We start from the raw sequence: 25163 nt of genomic DNA on the forward strand, positions 1-25163 counted from the left end.
AACATGTCTAGCAGCAGCACGACCTTCCATAATAGAAGTACTAAGTTAGGGAGAGGAGGCATTAGCAGAAGGCACAGAATGCGAGTCTCTCATAATATGGGACAGGTACAACATAGATAGCTAACACACTTATTATAGACGGAATAGAATATAGAGAAATTACGCTACAACAGACACCAGTACAAAATGACATAAAATGATATGTGGTAATAAAGCAGTGCAGGCCTAAATGTCATGCTGATGTGGGGAGATGAGGAGTTCACTTGAAAATAGAGTGCATGACCTCCAGGGTCTTAGTCCAAGGAAAACGTGTGTTTGAAAGCTTGAAGGAAAGTATGGTTTTAGCACACAGGGACATATTCTTGTTCTCAGACGATTAAAACACAATTAAACAATAGGAGCAGGAGACTGAATTAGCCAAGAGCACACAGAATCTGATAAGAGGTTTCGGGAGCAGAATGTTAAAAACACACATGCAAATGCCCATGCATTCAAGAGTAAAGAATGGTTAGTTTGTTAAGCATTGTTGGAATTACAATAAAGAATGTGTAGAGAATTAGATTAAAGTTTAGGGACACAGGTGATGGTTATTCTGTAACATACGTGTAACTATTAAGTAACTAATTGTTTAATCTTTTGTAACAAACATTGTATGACTAAGTATTAAAGTGTCTGCCTGTGAAGCAGCCGATTGAGGCCAGCTGTTTGACTGTATGAATATAGCTACACTCCCTGTCGCAATAGTATAAAGCTCTGCTTGCCTTGCCAAAGAGAAGTATTGTCTTTTTTCTTTATTTCAGTCTCCCTGCAACACACTAAAGAGGGAGTGAGAGAAGTTAGAGTGTTTTACGATTTCCAGAAGCACACCAGAAGTACAAAACTTATGAATTAACATATATTCATGTACTGGTATAGAATAATGTTATGTTATGTTATGTTAAAATGTTATTAAGCGCAAAAGAGCTGCCCCAGCAACGAGGCGTCCCGGCGCTGAACCATAACAGATACCTGAGGGGAGGGAAGGGAGGGAGAGGAACTGCAGGAAGATTATGTCAGGGAAAACAGAAATGTTTAAATTGCCTTACGAAAGGCCATCAGGTTTGTCATGGAGCGAATGTGGGGTGGCAGGGAATTCCAAAGCTTCGCCCCCAACACCTTGAAAGAACGGCCACCCATTCTGCTAAGCCTTGTTCGAGGGACAACCACAAGGGGTTGTCCTAAGGAGCGTAGGGCGCGCTGGGGGGTGTAAGGTACCAGGAGTGGGCGTAGGAGTCCAGGGCAGTCAGATCTAAGAATTTTAAAGGCAGTGGTGAGAGCCTTGAATCGAACTCGGGCTTCAATACGCAGCCAGTGTAGCTTCTGGATGGTGTTTCTGGCAGAGCATCTGCGAGGAAGGCCTACCACAGTAATGAACGCTGCAGGCTTCATAAGTGGGTTCCATACGTTGCACTGGGAAGTATTCAAGAGTACTACTGTTCATCATCCTCATCATCTTTATTCGGTAAATATTGGCCATGAAAGCATAAAATCACATACAGAGATTTCACACTTCAATAAAATCGTAATAAAATATCACATTTGAGCTGAAATATTTGCCCCCCTAAAAAATAAGTTACGTTAATACAAATGGCCCTGCAAAGTTGATCCTACCCAAATTTCACATTGCCTATAGGAGTAGTTTAATGACAACCAAATCTATACTGAGCAATCAACGTGAACCTGCATCAAAGTCAAAAACAGGGATCACAGTTCATATTGGTTCCTTAATCTCAGCACTTGATTGCTAAAAGTTAAATCTGCAAAGCATATCAGAGTAGGATCAAGATGCTGTAAATGGTGTAAACCTTCATGAGGAGTATTAAAAGATCCTCTGCTGATAATAGGGAAAAAGAACTGTTTTCTAAAAGAGATATACAAGGTGCAAATTAGCATAGTGCTTAGTTGACTGAGGTGACTTCCTATAGCATTGGCAACACGGTAACGACACGAACCAGGTGTCAGCAATATGGAAGGCCACTAGGTAATGAATTGTATTCACTCTTAACCATGTAAGATCAAATCTACGTTCTGACGCCTTTATCCATGCTAAGTATTGCTCTATGTCTTGGGTGGTTTAAAGTGGGATGTATGATTTAATGGTTATCATATTGAGTGCTTTCATGATCTTAGTATCCTCTTTATTTATTGACCTGGACCTTACAGTGTGCAGTAATATTACCTGGAATTTCAAAAAGACTCCTCAAACCTGGCTCTGGAAAGCTATTTTTAACATATTTAAGCCATGTCACTGCTGTCCAAATGCATTGCCATGAACAGTCCTCTACTATTCTGCGTGAAAAAGCCCTTTCAGGACTAGACCAAATTTTAATCCATAGTAAAATAGGAACCAGGCCTACCCTATCTTTCGGGAAGCTGAAACCCAATTCATTGTGTATTATAAGGTTTGGGGTAGATTTAGGAGTTCCTAATAGCCTATTTAAAAATGTAAGTACTCCTGTTCAGTGGAAGTCGTCTCTTAAATTATAGGTTCTCCAGTTTGAGTGAGAGTATGTCCCTTATGTCAATATTTATGTTTTATTTATGCCTTAGTTAAACTTTCAGACTTATAGTAAAAGTATGTGTAGGCAAGTGAAAATGTTGTTTACTGGTGTTCCCAGCGTGCCACAAGAGCGGCGCTAACGGTACCACATGGTCCGCAAGGGCACGGTAATTTTGTTTTACCTGGTTTCCTGTTCTGTGCGTGTGCTGAGCCTGAGCCCAATTTTCTATTCTCCTTAAATCTTTACAATCCCCCCCCATCCTACTCATCCACCCCTCATTTACCTTTATTTTATTAGTGTGTGTCTTTGTGTATTTTATGTTTTAGTCTTTTTTAATTTGTTTGCAACTTTTTTGTGCTTTGGTTTGGTTTTACCTATACTTCTTTTATTTATCTTCTTGTAAATCCTTTCTTTTCCTATTTCTTTTATTTTTCCCACCCAGCGCCATGGCAAAGCATGGTGAGGCAGGGAGAGCGGTGCCAGTGCGGCTGCTACCCGACTACCTTGCGTTCGCCAGCGCCACCAAGGGGTGAAGCACCCCACCGTTTTTTTCTGAGGGAGAGGTGGCCGCACTTCTTTTTTTTTTACGTGCAACTCCACCTCCCCACAATGCTGGCGACAGGCGGCAGGCCTGCGAACGGGTACACCCTCCAGGAGCGTCAACTGCTGTGGGGGAGGGTGCCCCATGTATCTGGCAAAACACTCGGGCTCAGAACACCCAACAGCAGTTGTCTCACTGCTGCGCCAATATCCTTGGCAGGGAGCAGGAAATGCTGGGTGTTGAGTTTGCGGGGCTCTGTGAGTAATTATTTGTTTGTTGTGTTCTACAATAATTTAATAGTATGCCACTCCAACTCAGAGGTGCGTTAAGTTTGTTATGAATATTATGTGATCCTGCTTGCCAGGTGCTCAGCACTACCTAATCATACTCATCGGCACTCACTTGGGCTGATTATTTAAGAAGCCTTGCAGACCCGCTGCCCTGTCACTAAGATAGTGGTAATAGCAATAATACTAGTGAGTTAGCATTCTTTGTGCCTGTCTTTATGTAACTCATACAGTCCCAAGCAATCTCCAAGTGAAATGTAGTGTGCATCTATGAACTGAAAACAGTTGGACCATTAAAGGGGGTTGAGACGGAGATGAGAAGCAAAGATTATTTGTTGAAATGCCTTAGTAGTTCCAAATGTAGGTTAGGGTTAGGAAATTTGGAATAGGGCCTAGGTTTACAAAATTATGAATAGGTCAACTCAGTACCAGCACTATAAGCAATCTGATTTAGAAAATGACAATGTTACTGTGTTTACCTTTGGCTGTAAAAATATTTTTGGGTAGATTAACTGTACCACTCATTTGTATCTGGATCAGTGAGCCAGGGGTACCACCACCAGCACTGCGGCTGATGGAGCTGCTGGCCCCAGAAAGTCCTCCTGTTAATATTATCATTTCCATACTTTTCACCTCTCCTCATTTTGAAAAAATATTTTCTTTTTTGTAACTATGCTTGTCCCCTTTCTTATTCTACTCTTCTTTAAATTTAAGGTTTCCTACATTCTTGTAATCCCTGCATTATCCTTGTTTTTTTCTATATTTCATGTTTCTATAATTGACTTCCTCCTGTATGTAACCTCTCTTCTTATTTATCTTGGGGACTGGTACTGTAAGTCTAAGAACAGATAGAAGGACAGGTACTCTCCTGTAAAGATTGCATGCCGACGTAAGCTAATCTACGTATGTTTGTTGAAAGAAATTTCTTTTTCTTTCTCATGTTTAAACAGTAGAACGAGAGAGTACCATAGTCATGGTAGACACCCCCTCCCGCCCCCCTGGTGTTGTTTAAATTTTTTTTTATTTAACAGAGCATAAGGGGTATCGCAACTGTAATAAATAACAGGGAATTAAAAAGCGCCATTTGAACAATACATACAAATCATGAATAAAATAAATACAGTACAAGTGCAGACAGACATATTGCAACAATAATCTGGCAGCATACCCTTTTTTAAGAGTGCAGAAGGTAATATCCCAACTCTTTACAGATATGCAATTCTAACGTGCTGAAGTACACTGGAAAACCCAGAACAAACTATCCTTTACCAAGCGAAATAACTATACTCGATATACCAAATTACGATAGCTTAAAATTTAGTTAATCCAGGATGAAGAAGAGGCTCCTATTCCGTCGTAGTTTCAAGATTCACTAGGTATTTCCAAACTGCTGTGAACTTTTTTTGTAGCACCCACCAGCCTCACATATGTTTCTTCGAAATTTATGGTTCCTTTCATTTTATTTAGCCACCTCGAATATGAAGGTGCTTCTGCCGAACTCCAATTCTTAAGAATTGGGAATCAAACAATAACGGAAGCAATAGCTAGAAAGGTCTCCTCCACTTTTGTCATTGTCAAATTTACCCTAGATGTAGTAATGCCTAAGATTGCTACATCTACCTCTGGATCTAACCTCTTCTGGAACACCAGGCTTATGACCGAAAAAATCTTGCCCCAAAATAGCCCTAGCCTTGGACACATAAAAAATATATGTAGCCATGCCCTTTCCCCTTCTGCCTGACAGTGGAAGCATCTATTCTCTACTTTTTTAAATTTTTTACTGAGTGCTTTAGGTGTATAGTATGCCATCCATTAGACAAAAAGGTCAATTTTTTAAAAATGTGCAGCTCTTAAAGCCTTACTTCCTAACTGAGATGGGTCCTGCCACTCCCGACTTGAAAAGGTACATTGAGTTATGCATGTTTTGCCTTTTTGAGCTGATTCGCTGCTAACCCATCTCCCCGTAGAGGTGCATTTCTCTGAATCGAGGCACTATCAACTGCCTGCTGGAGTTCGGCTATTTTGATACGTTGTGTTTTGGACTGAGCAGCCAAAAAGGCGATCATTTGCCAACGCACAGCCCCCTTGAACCCCCCATACTGAAATGGTTCCGCTGTCCCTTCTATGATCTTGAAATAATCATGAATCCACTCTCTTAAGCCTGCTACCCATTGATGGTCTAGGAGAAGGAGACGATCCATCTGCCACCTGGTTCTCGTCCTCTTACCCTCTTTGATTTCTAGATCTAACTTAATAAAGGAGTGGTCTGAAAATGGATAAGCCCCACTTTCTGCATCTATGTAATTCAGAGACTGAGATTTTAGGGAAAAATCAATACAAGATGCTGTCTAAAATTGACAGGAGTAGCATGTAAAATCACACGCTACCTGATTGGCTTTGCGCTATTGATCATTTAGCTGGTAATTTTGTATTATAGCATCTAGGACTTTTTTCTGTCTTTAGCTTTAATTGCTTCTTATTTTTGTTGGAAGTATCTTTTCTCAGGTCTTGGATATAGTTAAAGTCGCCTCCAAAAATGATCTGTCCAGGAACTCCCCTGAGCAGATCATTGGCCTTCATCAAGCTGAGGGGTCATCCGTGATTGGGCCATAATAATTAACAAACTTCAATGCAGTCCCATTTAATTTAGCCATGACCCATAACCATCTTCCCTGCGGATCTCTCCGAACTTGGACGAACTCCCATGCCAAACTTCTACAGAAATAAATAGCTATTCCTCTCATTGCCAGCCCGGCTGGCGCAAAAAAGTCATTTGAAAACAGTCTAGGGAGAAAGAGCTTAGGTGGATTTGTTTGAAGGGGAGTCTCTTGGAGAAAGAGAACTTAGGGCGTAAAGGAGGCCAGCTATCTTATAAGCCCTCAATATTTTTGTTTGTTTGGCATACCATTAACATTTATCGACATAATACGACATTTACTAACCATTTCTATAATTAATACAGTGTCAATGATCATTCGAGTTCAAAACCCTTTTTCTTCTTCCTTATCCCCGTTGCTGCTGTTCTTTTTACTGCCATACACCCCGCTACCTCCCCTATACCATACAACCCCCCCCTCCCCCAAGAAATGAGTGAATCCCTGCATGCCACATCTCACCCACTACTTTGCTCTGGGGTGCCCTGGTGCTGCACCCTGGGAGACCTTCCGCCCCCCCTCCTACCGATGTCCCTGGAGACCCTTAATGTCAAACTATATATATTTTCATTTTGAGGAAGAAATCTCTTTCAACAAATCCTTGGCTTTCTCTATAGTGGAAAACATATGGAATTTCCCTCTCACGAGGACTCGTAGCTTGGATTGCTGGGCTATTGAAGCCTGCGTCCCTTGAGCTTTAAAAAGAGATAATATTTTCACAAACAATGCAGCAACCACCGACATATCAGCAAATTAACATATCTAGAGACCTCATTGATTGGAAATTACCTCTGCTGAATTGCCTTAGCCAGATTCTTCTCTTTAATGCGATAGTCAGCTAAGTTAATCAAAATAGAATGTGGGATCTTTGAATGTCGAGTGTGGTTCTGAAGTTCCTCGAGTTTATTCTCTAGGACAATTTTATCTTTTGCTGCCTCATTTACTTTCAGGAGCTTAGTGGTCATTTGATCCTCCAGGATAGCAATCCTTGATTCAGCTTCTTGAATTCTCGTTGGGAAACAAGCCACCGCCTCCTCGATTTTCCCACGATGCAGGTAGAGGGAGAGTATCCCATTCTCTTGGGATTTCTTCGTATCTCTTATCTCCTCCAAGATAATGTCAAGCATGGTCTTTATGTCCATCTGTTTAATGTTAGATCCTTCTATCAACGATTCGGACTCGCCCTATTGTGATTTACCATCTTGCTCCTGGTTCCCGGCTAACTGGCCTGAGAATTCCGAACAACCTTTGCTAGGTGTCTGGGGCTGTATCTGGAACTGTAAATGAGCCTCCGGCTGCTGCTGAACTATGATGTCTTCTGGAGGTGACTGGCCAAGCGCCAGAGCCTGCATCTGTGGTGTTGATGGTATAGTCGGACTTCGCAGAGGTTGACCAGACATTTGTGATGCCAGAATGACTATAGAAGGCGCCTGGGCCCATGATAACGAAAATAAAGTCTGCAAGGAACTAGTTGGCACATCCTCTGGGACCCCCTCTATAGGTTGCTGCAGTTTTGCCATAGATTTTGGCTGGAGCCGGCTGAGATGCTTTTGTTTTAGAGAATAACGGAAAGTCTTTGGAGTTTTTCATCTCTCCTTGCTTGCCCCTGCTGTAGACTCGGTTACCTGTTCCTTCCTCACCCTGATTGAGTCGTCCAGCTTACCGCCTATTTGCTTCTGTGCACCGGGATCTTCCCCCTACTGGTGAAACTCAGGAGGCCTCTTCTTCAGAGCTCTCGAAACTTGAATTTAGGCCAGGTCGATTTAGGGTATGTTCAGCTCTGGCCGCAGATTATACCGCTTTTGCTTGAGCTAAGTGAGTTTTAGCTTTAAGCCCTGCGGCAGAGTCAACTTTTGCGGTGGCGTTCAACTGTTTCAAATATTTTCCCATCTTATCCTAGGTCTAGTCTGAGAGGTATTCAAAGTCCCGATTAGCGTACACCCTCCACCCTTTGTACCTTGACCTAAATGAGGAGAGCTGCCAGCTCTGAAACCATTCGACCAAAGAGATGGGGAAGGAGGGAGCTAACTCTTGCAGCTGACGATACAAAACAACCCCTTGCCTATTCTAACAGCTGAAACCAGGATTGCCTGGTTGGCTCACCATTACAGACCAGCTTGTCCTTGCTGCACATTGACCGTAGTTTCCTCAGGGCTCAGGCTCCGAGATTTCCCCAGTCACGAATCACCATGAAGGCCGTGAAAGGCTCGACTTCACGCCACTTCACCTCACACTAGTCTCCACCAGTGGGGATCAAAAACATGCGGACATGTACGCTGCGGTCTCCACCGTTGCACTGTAGGCTTTTCCTGTAGGGATCCCGTTACCTCAATTCAACAACATCAGCTGCCGAAAACGCCTGCTGGACAGACTTTCGTTCCAGGTCGCTGAAGCTCCAGTTCGGGAGTCTGCGGGCTCCATTGCAGGGGGAGTAACAGCGGTTCCCTGTGGCTACATGGAGGCGGGGTTCTCCACAGCCATCTGTCAATGTTGTTTTGTATGTATCATCATTTATTTATACAGTATTACACCAGCAGTTTTTTTAGGACAGTGCAGCATAGCCGGAAAGTAGCATGAGGACGGTCCTATTGCATTTGCCAACCAATATGTCCTTCATTTACCAATTGTTCCACCCCTTCATTGAGCTTCAATGACTCAGAGTCATCATAGCACTGTCCCTCCATTACGAAATGTTTTTGGTTGGCCTGCCTACCTGGCTTTTCTAATACTGTCAACCAACAAAATGCCCAAAGTAATATTTTTGATAGAGGATACTGCTAAACGAACTGTAGTGATGTATTGCAGTTGTATTTTGTTAAAAAAATAAAATAAGGGAAGGTGTATCTAGCATCTAAAATGTGTAATGTTTTTTCTAGCTGCACAGATCAACAGTATGCAGTTTTTGCTATTTTGTAAAGAAGCAAAAGCACCCTCAAAACTAGAGGGCATGTGGATATGAAGTCATACTTTCAGTGCATCTTTACATTAGTTTACTGTCACAGTTAATCAAGCAACATTCCATGTACACCCAGTTACTGACGATCAACAAGTACATGACTGTGCTAATTACATATCAGATGAATAAAGTAAAGCAGGAGAGAACCCCATCCCAAGGAACATGTTGTTCTTTGTTGATGGCTCTTATTTCATAGATCAGGAAACGGGTTAGAGCAGCAGTTGTAAGAGATGAGCATTACAAATCATTAGCCAGATACCACTACCTTCTTATTTTTCAGCACAAGCCGCTGAATTCGTGGCCATCATCGAAGCACCACAGTGAGCTGAGGGGCGAGAGGTCATCTATTCAGATTCAACATATGTTACCACCACTGGACATTTGAGCATTCACAGATAGGAAAGTAGGGAATTTCTTAAATCAGATGGGTCCCCTGTGATGCATATAGATGTATTGGCACAAATTAAACAAGCTTTGACACTTCCATTTAAAGTTGCAGCGATAAAATGTGCAGTACACACTAGTCAGCAAGCTCTTATCTCTAGGGGTAATGTTTTGGGAGATGGGGCAGCAAAAGAAGCAACTAAAGCTATCCTAAATTATAAACAATGTGATGAACACACATTAGGTATGATGAAAAGCAGGCAATAGGATGCTTCAGAATTACCGCACCCATATACTGAGATAGCAAAATTACATTTGCATGAATTGCAAGAACAAGCATGACCTCACGAAAGGGAGCTGTGGGAACAACGTCACCACCAGATTTCGTTTATAGGCAAGAGAGTACAGGCAATGCCCCAAGCCCTGTTGAGCGCGGCTCTAGAGAAACTAACCCTCCCAGCACACACCGCAAAAGAGTATCTTATTGCTGCACTACAGGCAGATTGTTATATTCCACAATTATCTGAAATTATCATTATGTACATTGCAGAATGCGCAGTATATCAACAGTACAGCCCCAAACCATGCTTTAAGGAGATCACCTCAACAATACCATGCCCAATAGGTACATTTAAAAATGTACACTTAGATTTTGCCAATTGAAAACATTAGCATATACAGATATCTTATAGTAGTTGTTTGACCATTCTCGAAATTGATTGAGGCAGGACCCTCTGCACATAATGATGCTAAATTAGCAACTAATTTTCTGATAAGTGAGGTGATCAAGGTGCCATCTGCTACTGTAACAGGCCACATTTTGTCAATGCAGTATTTCAAAACATTTGAACCACCCTAGGGATAAAACAAACTGTCATCTGTTTATCATCCCTAAGGTAATGGCATAGTGGAACATCTAAATGGCCTCCTCAACAATAAAATAAGCAATGTATGTGCTACTCTGCAAAAGAAATGGCTGTACAGCCTACCACTGGCTTTGTACTCTCTCAGAAATCAGCCAGGAAGCGGTCATCATTTAACCCCACTTTAAACAGTGACAGGACGTCCCATGTCCACCCCTTTAACGATCGCACGGCAAAAGACAGATGCCCATAAACCAGCTGAGGTTTAAGGGGATGAAAGAAGTTGCTATTTGTCTGAGTTAATGAAGTCTGTCAAGTTCTTCTCTAAACAGGTATTTCGAAAGGAGAAGACCACCTCAGACCAGCAGACCAGCCTGATACCTGTTGGCCAGAAAGTTTATGTGCGGAATTTCATCCACAAATGAAAGGATCCCAGATTTGACTGTCCCTTCTCAGTGACAATGAGTACACCCACTGCAGTCAAAATGGATGGCAAGAAATCATGAATCCATGTGACAGACGTGTGACTGGACCCTGCCTTGCCCCAGACACTTCTACCGACAGAGGCTGAGCAAGTGAAGGGAAGAGAGGCACAGGAGTAACGATGTCTCCCTTCAAAGCACCAGTGGAGTATTTTGTTAACTCTACTAGTGGACAGTTATACATGCTGTTTTGTTTTTCTTTTTATGTCTTCTTATGTTGGCAGCTACATTACAATGGTATTTTACCTAATGTACGGGGCTTACAATATCATGTGTTTGTAGAGAGCTGTACAAGAGCAGAAAAATATATCCCATATTATTCATGCTGGCTTATTAGATAATATTTGGTATCAGCATATGATGGAGATAGTCACGCAGACTTTAATACCTCTTGCTTTGTTTGCTCTTTGATTTCACAAGCCACCAATTCAGTCCAACTCGTCCAAAGAGGTACCACCAATTATTACCATGTGTTTGTTACATCTTTTCCTCTGGAGAATACAAGCGCAGATGCAGCCACTGCAGGTCAAACAGGGAGCATTCCTAATAAACACTACGGGATATGAGGAAGAGTTAGCAGATGTAATGAACATCCTAATAGACTGCAACAGAGCTAGTAGTGAAGTTAGATTCAATGGCCAAGACAGCGTTTATGAGGTATAAGAGTGAAACATGTAGAGCTAAAATATTATAGCAGGGATTTGGGGGTATCCCAACCTACACTTTTCTGCAGGAATTACCTCGGCCCGATTTTCAGGAAAGGCATATTCTGAGTAAATAGATCAGTATATGTTCATAGTCATTGCCACAATGGCGCTACTTTTGGGTGCAGGGTCCTTTCTCTGTGGCATGGAAACCAGGCTGATAATAGCATATGACGGAAGAAGTGCCAGGCAGTGTGGGATAAGAACATATCTAGACTAACTTGGGCAGAGACACAACTCTTCAAGCAGGTAGAAAACTCATTTTTTTCTTTTTATTTCAGGGGAAATGGTATGGTCCCGGTGGGAGACAACATCAATTGCAATGTTACAATAATTAATGCCGACATGCAATGGGACACATCTAGTCTAATGGATTATTACTAGAACTGTGGAGAGTTGCTGTTTTAGCGACTTCCTTCATGTTGGAAAGGCCTCTGTACTTTGGTGACCGTGCACACAGCCTCCCTGGTGATTCCAGGAGTTGACATCTCTCAACTGCATGATCATCCAATGAGCCATCTAACAACTTTGCTGCACCATCATCGGAGGAAGAGAGCTGCAGAATATTTCAGTACTACAGCCTGGGAAGGCATCCCGCAAAAACACAGGCTGTTTAATGATGCACAGATCTTTTTTGGAAGCAGCTTCCTGTTAGTTCAAGCAAAAGCAACTGCACATTGGCTCCAGATAACCCACTGGGAAATAATTAAAGCCATCAACGCCATTGAAGATGGCTTTACACGTTCAAGAAAGAATTGCAAGCTATGAGAGTAATGATTATGCAGCATAGATATGTGTTAGTCTTAATGACGGTGATGGAAGGGGGGAAGAATGTGCCAAGATTCAAACTGCTTGCTGCATGTTCCAGCCAATGACTCAGATAAGAGAACACTAACAGAGGCCATACAAACTTGTTATACCTTGCAAATGAAGATGGTGCATGAGTGGGGTGCCCCTGAAAAATGTTTTTAGGGTGGTTCACTTGGGTACAATCCTGGATGTCAGGACTATTTGAGGCCTTGGTGCCTGTTCTCCGAATAAATGCTGTTGATGTTCTTTGTCCTCAAGATAGTGATAGGATGTTGCAAAAGGGTTAGTCAAAGGTTGGGAGAGATATTCACTAATAGACTGGTCAATAAAATGAAAGAGGTTGAGGAGAATGTACACACATTAATGACTCAAAGCAAAAAGGAAAGTGAAGGAATAGTTGAAAATTCAACTGAAGGCTGGAATTTTATAATAAATGTAGCAAATAAAGAGGCCCACTCATGTCGATACAAGCATGGAGAATGAAACCACCTGCCCAGGAGAGTGGCATTGACACCCTTAGCTGCAGGCCGGCATTGCATTCCCTGAAACCTGCCCAGAGGCTGCAGCTCCCAGAACACTGATCTGCCCCGGACCAATGCAACTGAAGATGGCCGCCGGAGGGGATAATGTCTGAGAGGGGTTCTCAGGCATAGTATCACCTTGCAGTGCATATCCCTGATTTAGCCGGACTTAACCCAGCTCGGACAGCTTCTGAACACGCTGTAATCTCCCTGCTGTTTCCAGGTACGTCTGCTGACAGACACCCATCCTGATTCGAGGAGACGACCCTGTGGCCACTGTCTGTGTTTCCACATGTGCCGTGGTCGGCGCCTGTTCCCCTGAGGCAGCTCCCAGACCAGAAACCCCATTTCTAACATACATATCCCCCTGCCACTGGGAACCACCACCAACAGCAATGAGCAGGGACTATAAGGACACAAGTGTGATACAGGGTCCAAAAGGGACCCACTGCACCACAGCACACCAACCGTCTGATATACAAGAGTATAATCTCAATCACCTGAGAGGGAAAATGGTAGTTCATCTTCAAGCTTTCAAACCTTTTGCCAAATTGCAACTGTGCTTGCACACACTGTATCCGGAACTTAAAAAAGTCTCTGTATATGAGATTTAAACTAGACATTTTGCCAGTCGAAACGTTTTACTAGCACCTGGAAAAACAGCACCAGTAGCTGAGCCACCTACAGTTGCGAGTTTGGGGGGACGGAATCTGTCATGCATTTTATGCTGCCTTGCTCTTTTACTCAGAAAGCTAGTAGATCTTATCTCTGCCCCTTTATCATCGCTCTCGGCATCAAGACGTTGTAAGGACACTTTGGTTTATGCATGCGCACTGATTCTTATATATAAGTAGCCATGAGGGCCACTAGATGGCTATCACCTACAATAGTGAGGATTTCGACATATGATAGAGTTACTGATTTTCCAAGTTCTATAATGCAGTTGTCATTATTTTGATGTTTACATTTTGATGCACTGATTTCAGTGGGAGGTATATTCTTAATGTGTATGCAACCCATATTTTTACTACTTGGTTTTGGACATTGCAACCAATTGAATTTGCACCTTACCAGTACCGAATTCCTCTTGTTCTTGCTCGATGTAGTGCTGAATATACATTTGTTTTTAGTTTAGAATTTTATTAAGATAATAAGCAAAATAAAACATTAGTACAAAGTCATGTAACAAGAAAGACAAAAGATAAAATATATATGTGACAATAAGGCAAAAAAAACCTTGAAAGGAAAAACCTGTACAAAGAGTAAACGCATTTTAACGTTTTTAAGTTAAGAGAGAAGAATGAAAAGAAGAGAAAGGAAAAAGAGGGGGGAAAAGGGGGAAGGAACAAAGCAGAGGTTTACGACAATAAGAAGGATAGAAAGAAACAAACAGCAATAAGAATATAAGGAAATAAAAGTTGGTATCATATATACAAGCAAAATCAAGTAGCAAACCTATAAAGAAAAGATGTTAGTGGTAACCACAACAAATCTTTCTTGATCAACAGTGAAGTGGAAGTGGCATAGGCACGATCAAGTCTGTGATGGTGACAAAGCAAGTTCCACCAAGCTTCCAACTAAATTTTTGAGGTGTCCTTCCAATTAGAGGTGATACTCTGAAAGGAAATGGCTAAAAACAAATCAATAAATTTACCCACATTTCTCTGGGCGTCCTATATAGGCGAAGATCTATCCAAAAAATATGTATGATATCAAAAGACACATTAGTTGATAACATTTCTTTCAATTTCAGCCATGTAGGAGACCAGAAAGATTTAACCAAAGGGCAGTGAAAAAACATGTGAAAAAGGTCATTGTTCTCGTGGTGACAAGACCAGCATTTTGGGGAATCTAATAATTAGGAATCTGTGGAAGTCAGTAGGAGTGAAAAAAGTCTATTATAAAAATATTATAAAGTCTGCGTTGTACTGGCTGAGCGTTGGGAGGTGTGGATTTTTTACCAAATTGAGTCCCATGTTTGAAATGAAAAATCTTGTGCCAGGTCCTTTTCCCATAAAAGTTCAAGGTTAGATTTAGTTCTGGCAGTCACCGGACAGGATAGTATCTTGTATGTAGCAGCAGCTTTAAATTTAGTAGAAAAGTCCAAAGGGGGAGAGAGAGTCTGGTCAGATGTACCCATGGCGCTTCCCTGGAAAAAAAGACAAGTCAGAGAATCCTTAAGTAGTGGGAAATGAGGGGCGTGTGTGGAAGAAATAACATAAGCGCTTTGAATCTCCAAAAAGTCCATAAAGAACCCATCTTCCAACAGATGTTCAAGTGTAATGATGCCTCTGTTGTTCATCTTTAAATGTTGATTGTACCAGATCGGAAGGCTTGTAAGTCAGGCAGACGTCACTCAAGGCAGGAAGTTGTTATGCACTTACAATGTAAAACTAGCATTTTATTATACGGCTGATCTTATAGACTCAAGCACTTTAATATTAGTTGCCTGTATTTTTAAACATGCGTGAACTTATACGGTTAGGAAATCATTACACACTTGAAATGTGAAACTAGCACTTTATTATAAGGCTGAATGTATAGATTCAAGCACTTTATTAGCTAGCTGTATTTTTTTAAACATATGCAGAATTATATGGGGGAGGGTGTGCTCTTCAATTTTTGTGTACATGGAAATAAGTATTGTTAGATGCTGTTTTTGTTTAATTTTAATCTCTGTGAAGTATATTGTATGGCCTGTTCTTCCACACTAAAACAATAAAGATGATGATGATGGATATGGCGGGAGTGGGAAAAACGAGTCATGACATACTACACAATCCCCCGCTCACACTCGTCAGTTCATCAGTACATCAAACAATAGCAGAGCAGGAGTAAGGGGAAGAACGATGGAGAAATGAAGAATTGGGACGAAAACACATGTGCCTTTTCAGCCAACAATCACCCGCATGGAATAGTAGAACCCCACAACCGCCACCTGCTCGAGGCCTGTGATTAAAATAATAAATAGAAAGCCCATAGATAGGGCACAGCATGAATATCTGTTGAAGAAAGAAAAAATAGGAAGTTGGGGTTGGAATAATTTCTGGGTTGATATATCTGGAGTAGAGAGGCATAGCCTCCCTGAGGTGAGGACCATAGAGTTTTGTTTTTTTACTTATAGGTAGGTAGCAGTGTGCATATCTCACTTTGCTAGGACCTGGGCGTGGCATTGGTTGCATATCGTTAGCCTACTGATGGGTACGGTGGGTGTCAGTTCTCCTGGACCTCATGCCAGCTCCCCCTGCGACAGCTCCCCTGTCCAGCTTGCCCTTAGTCTACTACCCTCTGCTGCCTTCTGCTGGTGCCTCCTCTGCTTGTTTTCTGCTCACTTCTGACCTCAATTTTGCCTCGTTCTGCTTGCTTCTGACCTCTATTTTGGCTCCTTCTTCTCGTTTCTGTCCTCTATTTTGCCTCTTTTTGCTTGTTTGACCTCTATTTTGCCTCTATCTGCTCATTTCAGACCGTTGCCTCTTTCTGCTGGTTTCTGACCTCTTCCAACCGTTTCCCTCCTCCCACTACCTCATCCTCCCCCAGGACACCAATAACTCAAGACCTGGCTCTTTGACGAAGATGCAGCGTCCACAGCGCCCAGATACCCCTTTGACTAACTGTAGTGCGCTATAAAAATACTAATTGATCCTGTCTGCTGAGATATATTTCTCTAGAAAGAGCCACATTTTACATGTATCTTGCCTAATGTAATGTATGGATTCATTACTGGCCCATCATAAAGGTGGAAAACACAGGTTGTTGCTTTCTTGTTATTATAACCATACTCTGCCTACGGCAGAGGTTGAAGTGGGCAAAGGAACAATGTTCCCATGCTTCATTAATTTAATTAGCACATGTTAGAAATGGGGGTCTCTAGTTGGCAGAGGTAGGTACCTTTGTCCAAATTGGGACCCTTGCTTCTAGTCAGGATAAGGGGGATACACACTTTAGATAACCCCTGCTCACCCACGTGGTAGCTTGGCAAGAGCAGACAGGCTTATCCCAAAGGCTATGTGTAATGTATTTCTACCAACACTCACAGTACCACAGTGATAACACCACAAATGGACACCACACTGGTTTAGAAAACTAAAGTATCTGTATCTAAACTTAACAAGGCCAAAACGTCAAACATCCAACATACAATTATTAAGAAAACTTACTTTCAAAAGGTTTTAGCAATTGAGTCCATAGAAAACTATAGATGTTTGATTTCTTGCAAAGTACCTGTTGTTGTGACAAAATTCACCAAGCCAAACAGCTGCAGCGATGAGAAGCGTCGAAAAACAAAGAGATGCATCGTTCCCGAGACCTTCGTGGATGCGATGCAACAGTGCCCCTGTACACTGCAGAGTGATGCGTCGGGTCCGGTCTGGAGAGGGAAGTGATGCGTCAATTCTGAGAGGACTCCGATCCGCGGGTGATGCTTCAGGGAAAACGTGCCACACAGGGAGAATGTGTGGAAATCCAGGATACAGCGGCGAACGATGCGGCGAGCGGCACTGCGTCGACCGTTTCAGCCGCGATCCCTCGATACTTCGATTCTTCTCGCGGCGACAAGCGCAGCATTGGTTTTGGCAGTGGTGCAGCAATGCGGGGAGATTCTTTTCACACCACGCCGTTGCGTTGGAAAAACGGTCACATGGAGAGCGATGTGTCGATTTCCTTGTTGTTGCGTTGCTTTTCCAGCTCCCAATAGCAGAAACAACCTACAGAGGTCCAAGACAGGCACCTCTTGCCAGGTCATAACTCCCCAGATAAACACAAGGGAATCCCTATTCACAGCAAAGAAGCTTAGGGGAGCTGGGGGTGCCGTCTTTGTGTTCCTGAGATTTCAAAACAGGAGGCAAGCTCTACTCAAGCCCTTGGAGACTTTCCTCAAGTAGGGGACACATCACACAGCAAAGTCCTTCTTCTTTCCTTGGCAGAAAACAGCAACTGCAGGCCAACCCCAGACACATAGCAAGGGTAGTACTTCACCTCAATTTCTCTAGCTCTTCTTCTTGGCAAAGGTTCCTCTTGATTTCAGAAGTAATCTAAAGTTCAGTAGTTTTAGGTCCAATATTATACCCCAAAATGTTTTTTGTTCTCTTTGTGCAAGGGTCTCTGAGCCCAGTCCAAACCAGTTCTGTCCTCTCTTATGCAGTTGCCCGGCAGGAGGTGGAGACAGCATTATGTAAAGCGACAGGCCCTATTCAGGTGCAAGAGAAATCTCCACCCACCACTCACATGCAGACCAGGCCTATCCAGGTGCTAGTGAGAACTCCTTCCCCCCACTCTGAATGCAGCCCAGGTCTATTCATCCCAGCCCTGACAAATTCAGGAAAGGCAGGACACACATCAAGGCCACCCCCCCCCCCCCCCTGTCACTCCAAAACCAGACAGTCAATACACAAACAGGCAGAGGCACACAGAATGGTTAAAAAAGAAAATGCCTTTCTAAAAGTGCCGTTTTCAAACACACAATTTAAACACCATCTTTAGTAAAAGATGTGTTATTAAATTCTGAGTTCAGAGAGCCTAAACTTTATTTTTCCATCTTATCCGTACAGGAAGATATGCTAGTAAAATGTTACAAAGCATTCCCCATTCTGTCAATAGTTAAAAACGAAATTGGCAGTATTTCACTATGAGGACACGTTACACACATCAGTAAATGTCCTACCTTTCACAAACACTGCACCCTGCCCAGAGGGTTACATTGGGCCTACCATAGGGGTGTCCTATATGTAAGAAAAGGGAAGTTTAGGGCCTGACTTGCCAAGTCGCCATGGCAGTTAACACTGCGCACAGACACTGTAGTGACAGGTTTGAGTTACCGTTTCAGAACTTCTCATGTGGATGGCACAATCAGTGCCGCATGCCCAATAGTGGTATTTGATTTACCAGCCCCAGCACACCTAGTGAGCTTTACTAAGGACTGACCAGTAAATCAAATATGCCAATCAGGGAGAACCAATCATAATAACAATTTACACAGGGTTCATCTGCACTTTAGCACTGATTAGCAGGGGTAAAGTGCCCAGAGTCGTAAAACCAACAAACACAAGTCAGGAAAAAATAGGAGGAAGAAGCAAAAAGTTTGGGGATAGGCCTGCAAAAAGGGCCAAGTCCAACAGCACAGTTTCCAATCAATATTTTTTTTTAAATGACTTCCTAAACAGTTAAGTTGCTGCATGTTAAAAGAGATGAAGCGACTACTCTACCATGATGTGAGAAAAAGAAGAGGCAGCTAAAGAAATAGAAAAAAGCTTTCGCTCCAGGGTGCGGGCTACTTGAAAGAAATGTAAATGTGTACAATTGGTAAATCAGCAAGGCTTAATTCTGCTAGAAACCCAGAACATGCTTTAATTGACAGGATCTACAACTTATCCTTTTAAACCTATAAAAAGATTTACACTAGATACAGTTCGTGTCTTACAAAAACATCTTTTGGAAGCATTATACATTTAAATAATTTTGCAACAGTCCATTTCTACTGTGTGCAATGTATTTTTTTAGGTCAAGGCTAGGCAGAAACCATGTGCTGTCTGCAAGCCATGCTGTTCTCTCTTCTTTCGGCTTTAAGCACACCCATCCATTTCCATTTTGTTTTTGTTGTGCATTGCTTGTAATGATCCCACCTTTGGGTGCTTAGTTCCCTCCCATCTGAATTCACTCATTGTTCCTTTTGGTTGGCCATCCAACTTGTTCACAGTTCCTCCTAGTCGGTCATCCCAATAGTAGCACATGGGGATGTTTTATTTTATCGGATTCCTGCCATTTTTCGTCATGTATTTACATTCTATTTTTAAGTCAGTTTTACCAACACTGAGCCCTTCTCCCCAGGTCAGAAGTCAGCAGCTCTGGAGATTAGGCCTCAGCCCGTCCCCTTCTGGACATAGGGGTCAATCAGTGTGTTTGGCTGCAACTTTACATTTTTTTCTCATTTGTTATTTACTGCTGTGAACAGGACACGGTAAGTTCCTGTGGTTGCAAAGCCTACTGAGACTTAGATAGAGTCTGCAAAGTTGTGTATATTTTTTTTTATTTCCATGAGAATTTCGTGAATTTACATGAAATTGTAGTTGTAGAGAAAAATGTGGTTTCATAGTATCTTGTATGACATTTGCCAAAGAGCATGCACGTTGTGTACATCGGTCTTGCGGAGAACCGGAGACTGGTTTGAGCATTTCACAGCAGGTTCTGAACATATATTGCAGTCTTAGGATATACCTTTTACCCAAATTCCATGGCCTCAGAAATTGCTGTAAATTAACAGTGGGCTCTGGATACCGAAAGTGCCCTACAGTAGTTCTCTGTGCCTACTAATCATGGCTCCAAAATGCTCTATGCAAAGTTTTAAGTATGCACAGAAGGGCATATTGGCAGGGTGTGCGTCTTGGCTACAAAGTGCATTCACTCGGCCCAGAGCCTGCTACACTCAACCTTCGGCCATGCTAAGAAGGGTGTAGACATAGGTGTAGCGAGTTACCCGGGCTCTTGCAAACAATGTTGCTGTGTACCCATGCATGCCCCCACCCCTCGGGGCGGGCTCGCCCCGAGGGTATAAATAAAGGGGCCGGAGACCGCTCGGGGTCTTCCGGCCGAGAGTGAAAGTGGGACTCCCTGTGTGTTAATTATCGCGTAGCTGCAGCTAATATGACCTGGGCCCGGCCGCGCAGCATTGACGACGAGGCCGGTTGCACCACACGCATGCCTGCCTACCTCGAGTACTGCTCGTCGAGGAGCACGCGGTGCCCACCCGCGTCTTGCCTTGCTCCTGCTGGTGCCACGTCATAGCAGTGAAAAGAGAGCGGAGCCCACCCGCTGTGCTCCTAGCGGTTTGGTGTCCACGACCGCTGTGAGCCTGCAGTCATCTGAGGCTGCTGAGCGCTGCAAGTTCGAGCCCGCCCACGCGCCTCCCTGTCCATCGGGAGCGCGCTCAGCCGGCGGAGCTCACTGGCGCGGCGCCCTTCAAAGGGGGGGTAAGTGTTATACTACCCTGCCCACATGCCGCTCCTTACACGTGGTGGTCCCCGCGCCTGTCCCTCCTCTGTGCAGGCCCTGGCCTTCCTCACTTTGGCTTCTAGGCAGCAAGGCCCCAAGCCTGGGGCTGCCCCTTCCGCCGCCTGCACCCAGGAACTGCTCTGTTTGCCCTAACACGCTCCCACTCTGCAGGATCCTTGCAGAGGAGGCCCCGGACAGTTTAAAGTGTGGGGTGGTGAAGCAGGAGTGTCCCCCCTGGCTCTCCACCAAGCACTGGTAGCTGCAAGAGAGACTCTCTGAAAACAAAACAAAAAAGGAAGGAGAGAGGGCACGGGATCAACAGACTCTGCTTGTGTGATCACCTCACCCGATCCTGCTCCAAGACCCCACAGAAGGGCGCAAGTGAGCCGATCATGCCCCACCCACACTCGTGAGCAGCCACATTAGGGTGAAAGTACCAAATGTAAATGTATAGGCATAACCCTTCCTGGCTTCCCTGAGAGATGGTCCCTTAATGGGTATCTCCAGGGTGAGACCAGGCATCCCCGGCGGTCTGGTGGGGCCGTTAGTGAAGATGAGGCAAGCTAATGCCCAGAGTTGCCGAGTGTGATCGCTGATCAGAGTGGGCACCGAGGCGAGAGAATTATCGAGTCCGCTGACCCTGGTCCAGAAACCTGCCGCGCCGGGAATCGAACCCTGGTCCCGGGCCGTCCTCTGCTCTCAGGTCTGCCGCCTCTAACCAGTGAGCCACACTACTTCACTGGACACCTACTGGGACACACACCCTAAGCTGCATGCCTGCAAGCAAGCCGCGCCCCTGCGCTCACACTCCACTGCCCAGCCGCGATGAGCAATCCGGCGGCGACAGGTGCTGCCGCGCTGCAAGATGGAGGGCGCAATCAGGCCACTGGCATCAACCCGCCACCACCAGTGCACACGCACACGGCAGGTTGCACCGCTACCATTTAGTGAAGCTTCAGACCCCGCCACTGCCATGCCAAGGTGGAAGGCGTGGGTTGGACGACTCGACCACTACTTCAAGGGGACAAGGGAGACGGACGGCACCATAAACTGTCACTCCTCATCTACTATGGAGGCGCAGAAATCTATGATTTGTTTGAAACGCTCCCCAACACCGGAGAAGACGACTACGAGGCGGCGGTCGCCGCACTCAACAGACACTTTGACCCGCAGCTTAACCACGACTTCGAGAAGTTCAAGTTTAAGAGGGCGTGGCAGACTGATGCCGAATCTGTCGACATGTTCTATGCGCAGCTACGCCAGCTGGCGTGCAAGTGCCCCTTCACAGACCAGCGAGAAGAAATCCGGGACCAGATTATCGTGGGATGCCGCTCAAGACTCCTGAGGAAGCTCATCCTTTGGCAACACAGAATCTCGCTGGACGAGATCCTGGTGCTAGCCCGCTCCCACAAACTGTCAGACGCCAGGGCAGAAGAGATGGAGACCGCCCTACATACACCGGTCGCCCCGTTGCAGGCGTCCAGGCACCCGCCGGTCAAGGAGAAGAAGGTCGACGCAATCCAACGACACCCCATAACGCCTCGCCAGGCGCTCAGACCCCCACCAAGTGGACCGTGTGGATACTGTTGCGAGGATCGCCCAACGACAGCTGTCTGCGGGGCAAAAGGAAAACGTGCTCTCGCTGTGGAAAGCTAAACCATTATGCCAAAGTGTGCCGCGGTGGGCTGTTTCGATCAACGGCGCCAAGATCCAGAAGCATGTCTCAGCGTATCTGCTAACTCTCCCTTGCTGACCCACAGCCAGTACCAGACGACCAACCACAAGAAAGACGCCCCGTGTATGAGGACGACAACGAAGAAGTATTCGTGGTGTCATACGTCAGCCGGACATGGACTCAGCGGAGGCATCCTCCCATGTGCTCAGTCTCCATTGAAGGCACTGATGTGCAAGCCTTCATTGACACAGGGGCATCCGCCAACGTGATAGACTCCGACCGGTATGAGCGACTGTCAGCGAAACCTCCTCTTGCGCCATCCACAGCACGGATGTACACTTAAGGAGGAACAGACCCACTCCCGCTCCGTGGCGTCATTCAGACCACCGTTGCAACTGGAAGCTACTCCACCGAGGCGAGGTTCCACATCACGGAGGGCAAGAAAGGGACTTTGCTCAGCTGCCACACGGCCGAAGACCTCCAGCTTTTCTTCACTAACCAAGTTCATGAATCCCATGCGGAGGCTATGTTGAAGGATTTTCCAACTCTCTTGGAAGGACTAGGGAAGCTCAAGGGCAAGAGGTTCAAGCTCCACATTGACCCCTCAGGCACCGTCGAGTAGTGGTTGAAGCTTTTATTCGATATGCAAGATATCTTGTAAGCGTACACAGAATACAGCAATTTACAAAACTAGAAAAAGCATTTTTTTAAACCGTAATATTGAATGCACATTTAAGAGAGATAAAAGGACATATAATGCCAGAATAAATTAGCTAAAAATGAATTAAACCGCTATTGACAATCTCTTGCATCGGATCAACCAAAATTGCTTTAAAAATTTGGCTACACCACAAACAATGGGGAGGGAAGTGTCCGTCATTAGGATGCGAAGGGCTACTAGATAGCTACGCGTGCCCATATTGCGACAAAGGGGTTTAAGCCAAAAACTCCTGGGTTTGGCATAGTCCGGACATTCGAACAGGATATGCGGAATGGTCTCTATCCTAGTGGAACAACATGCACAAAAAGGGGACGTGTGAGCACCTGATTTCCAGTTTGACACCAGGGCCCCAACTGGAAGGGAGCCCATTCTGAATTTAAAATACAGTGCTTGATCAGCTGGAAGGGTAATTAGGTCCAGGTAAGGCTCGTAAACTACTGCATCTTTTACTGTTAAAAAGGCAACTGTAGATTTACAATGACCAGAGTTTATAACTAACTGATCCGCAACCCAGTTCCAGTATATTCTTTTCAGCACCTCTTTTCGTGGAGCCGATCTTGATAACCAACAGTCCCCCAGTCCAAGTTCCTCCAAAAGTTTTTTGGTGTCTCTCAACCACTTAATCTTTGCCCAGCCGCCCAGGCTCATTATCTCAGCCAACCCTTCAGCATACGATTTTAGCTCTTCACCCCTCCAGATACGTGTCCATAAGAGGAGTGGGCGAAGCCGGGCTTGATCTTTAATATTCTTACATCCTGTGTCCAACAGCACAGGAACTGTTGGAGTGCTCAGAGGGATGGCGATTAAGGATTTCCACGAGCCAGGTACTTTTAAACTTCACTCACCTAGATCTAAACCTCACCGTACACTCACATTTTCAATACCCCATCCACACCACACATAGTCATCTTAAGTGCTCCCGCGTATCCGTAGGTCGCAGCACGCCGTATCCCGTAGAGGGATACGATGACCCCGATGATGAAGCATGACACCAAGAGGCCTGTTGGTGTGTGAGGGGACCAAAAACAACAAGGGTGTTCCCCAATTTTGGAGGATACACCTTATACCCAAGGAGTGGATTCCTTTTGTTTATTTACAGTATATTTTATATTCAGCTACCTGTAGGTGAAAGGCGTGCCACAAAACAGTTAATACGTTTTTTTGACATACGTCCCCGACTGACTCCGCCTCCCACACTCTCAGAGTCTGACATCCCCCCCCCCCCCCCCCCGACTGCACTCGGGGTCGCAGTTCCAGTACTTTCCGTAATGCGCTTCAACAACTGGTACGTGATTGCATTTAACAAAAGATACAACACGCGTCTACGCATCTTTGAAATGATGGGTGTCAGAACAACCGCCACGCTCCATCCCTCACTCATGAGTGACAGCCTCGGCCCCGTTCACACACCTTCGGCATCCCTTGTAGATTAAGGTTTGCTTTAGGCTTGAAGCAAGCTTTAGCATCGTTGGCCGCGCCAAGTCCTCACCGGCCCACCCCAAGTCCCATCCACAAAGTTTCACAGAAGCCTCGGTTCACACGTGCCGACCACTTTGCTGTTACTTGGGGTCGATGTATGCCCCGCCCCTCCCGCTGACGGCCTCCCACTGCTCCCGGTCAGCCCTCTGCTTTCGGATCCAAGACGCTACTTGGGAGCACCGGAAATGGACGACTATCAAGGGGGCGCTACATTTAAAAGCTACAATTAAACTCTATGAAGCGCCTCAGCCCCTTTCACCAGTGAGCACGCACGGGGCCCCTCCGCCCACTCGCCTGCGCCCAAGATCAGCTCCAAGGCATGTCCCATTCCTTCCCTCTATTGGCAGTCACTCGTCTTCCGTTCCCTATTTCTGGGAGCAGCTATCCTGCTGTTTGGGAATTATACCCAGAAGCCTAGCTGTTTTTACGCTCTGCCCTCAACGGCCAGTCCGGGCCTGTTTCGAGCGCCGATAAAGCCACATTTTTCTTTGTAAAGCGCACAATCCCCCGCAAGGGTCTCTAGGCGCTAGGGGTATCGGGAAGATTAAGCAAGCTATTGCCCA

The 25163-nt window shown here is 44.8% G+C and overlaps 1 protein-coding gene across 1 annotated transcript in view; it reads right to left on the reverse strand.

Moving 5' to 3' along the window:
* The window catches only part of LOC147701799 (sacsin-like), a 305895-nt gene that overhangs the window by 280381 nt on the left and 351 nt on the right, over positions 1-25163 (reverse strand).

Source organism: Lissotriton vulgaris, chromosome 7, assembly GCF_964263255.1.
Source record: "Lissotriton vulgaris chromosome 7, aLisVul1.2, whole genome shotgun sequence".
Taxonomy (NCBI): domain Eukaryota; kingdom Metazoa; phylum Chordata; class Amphibia; order Caudata; family Salamandridae; genus Lissotriton; species Lissotriton vulgaris.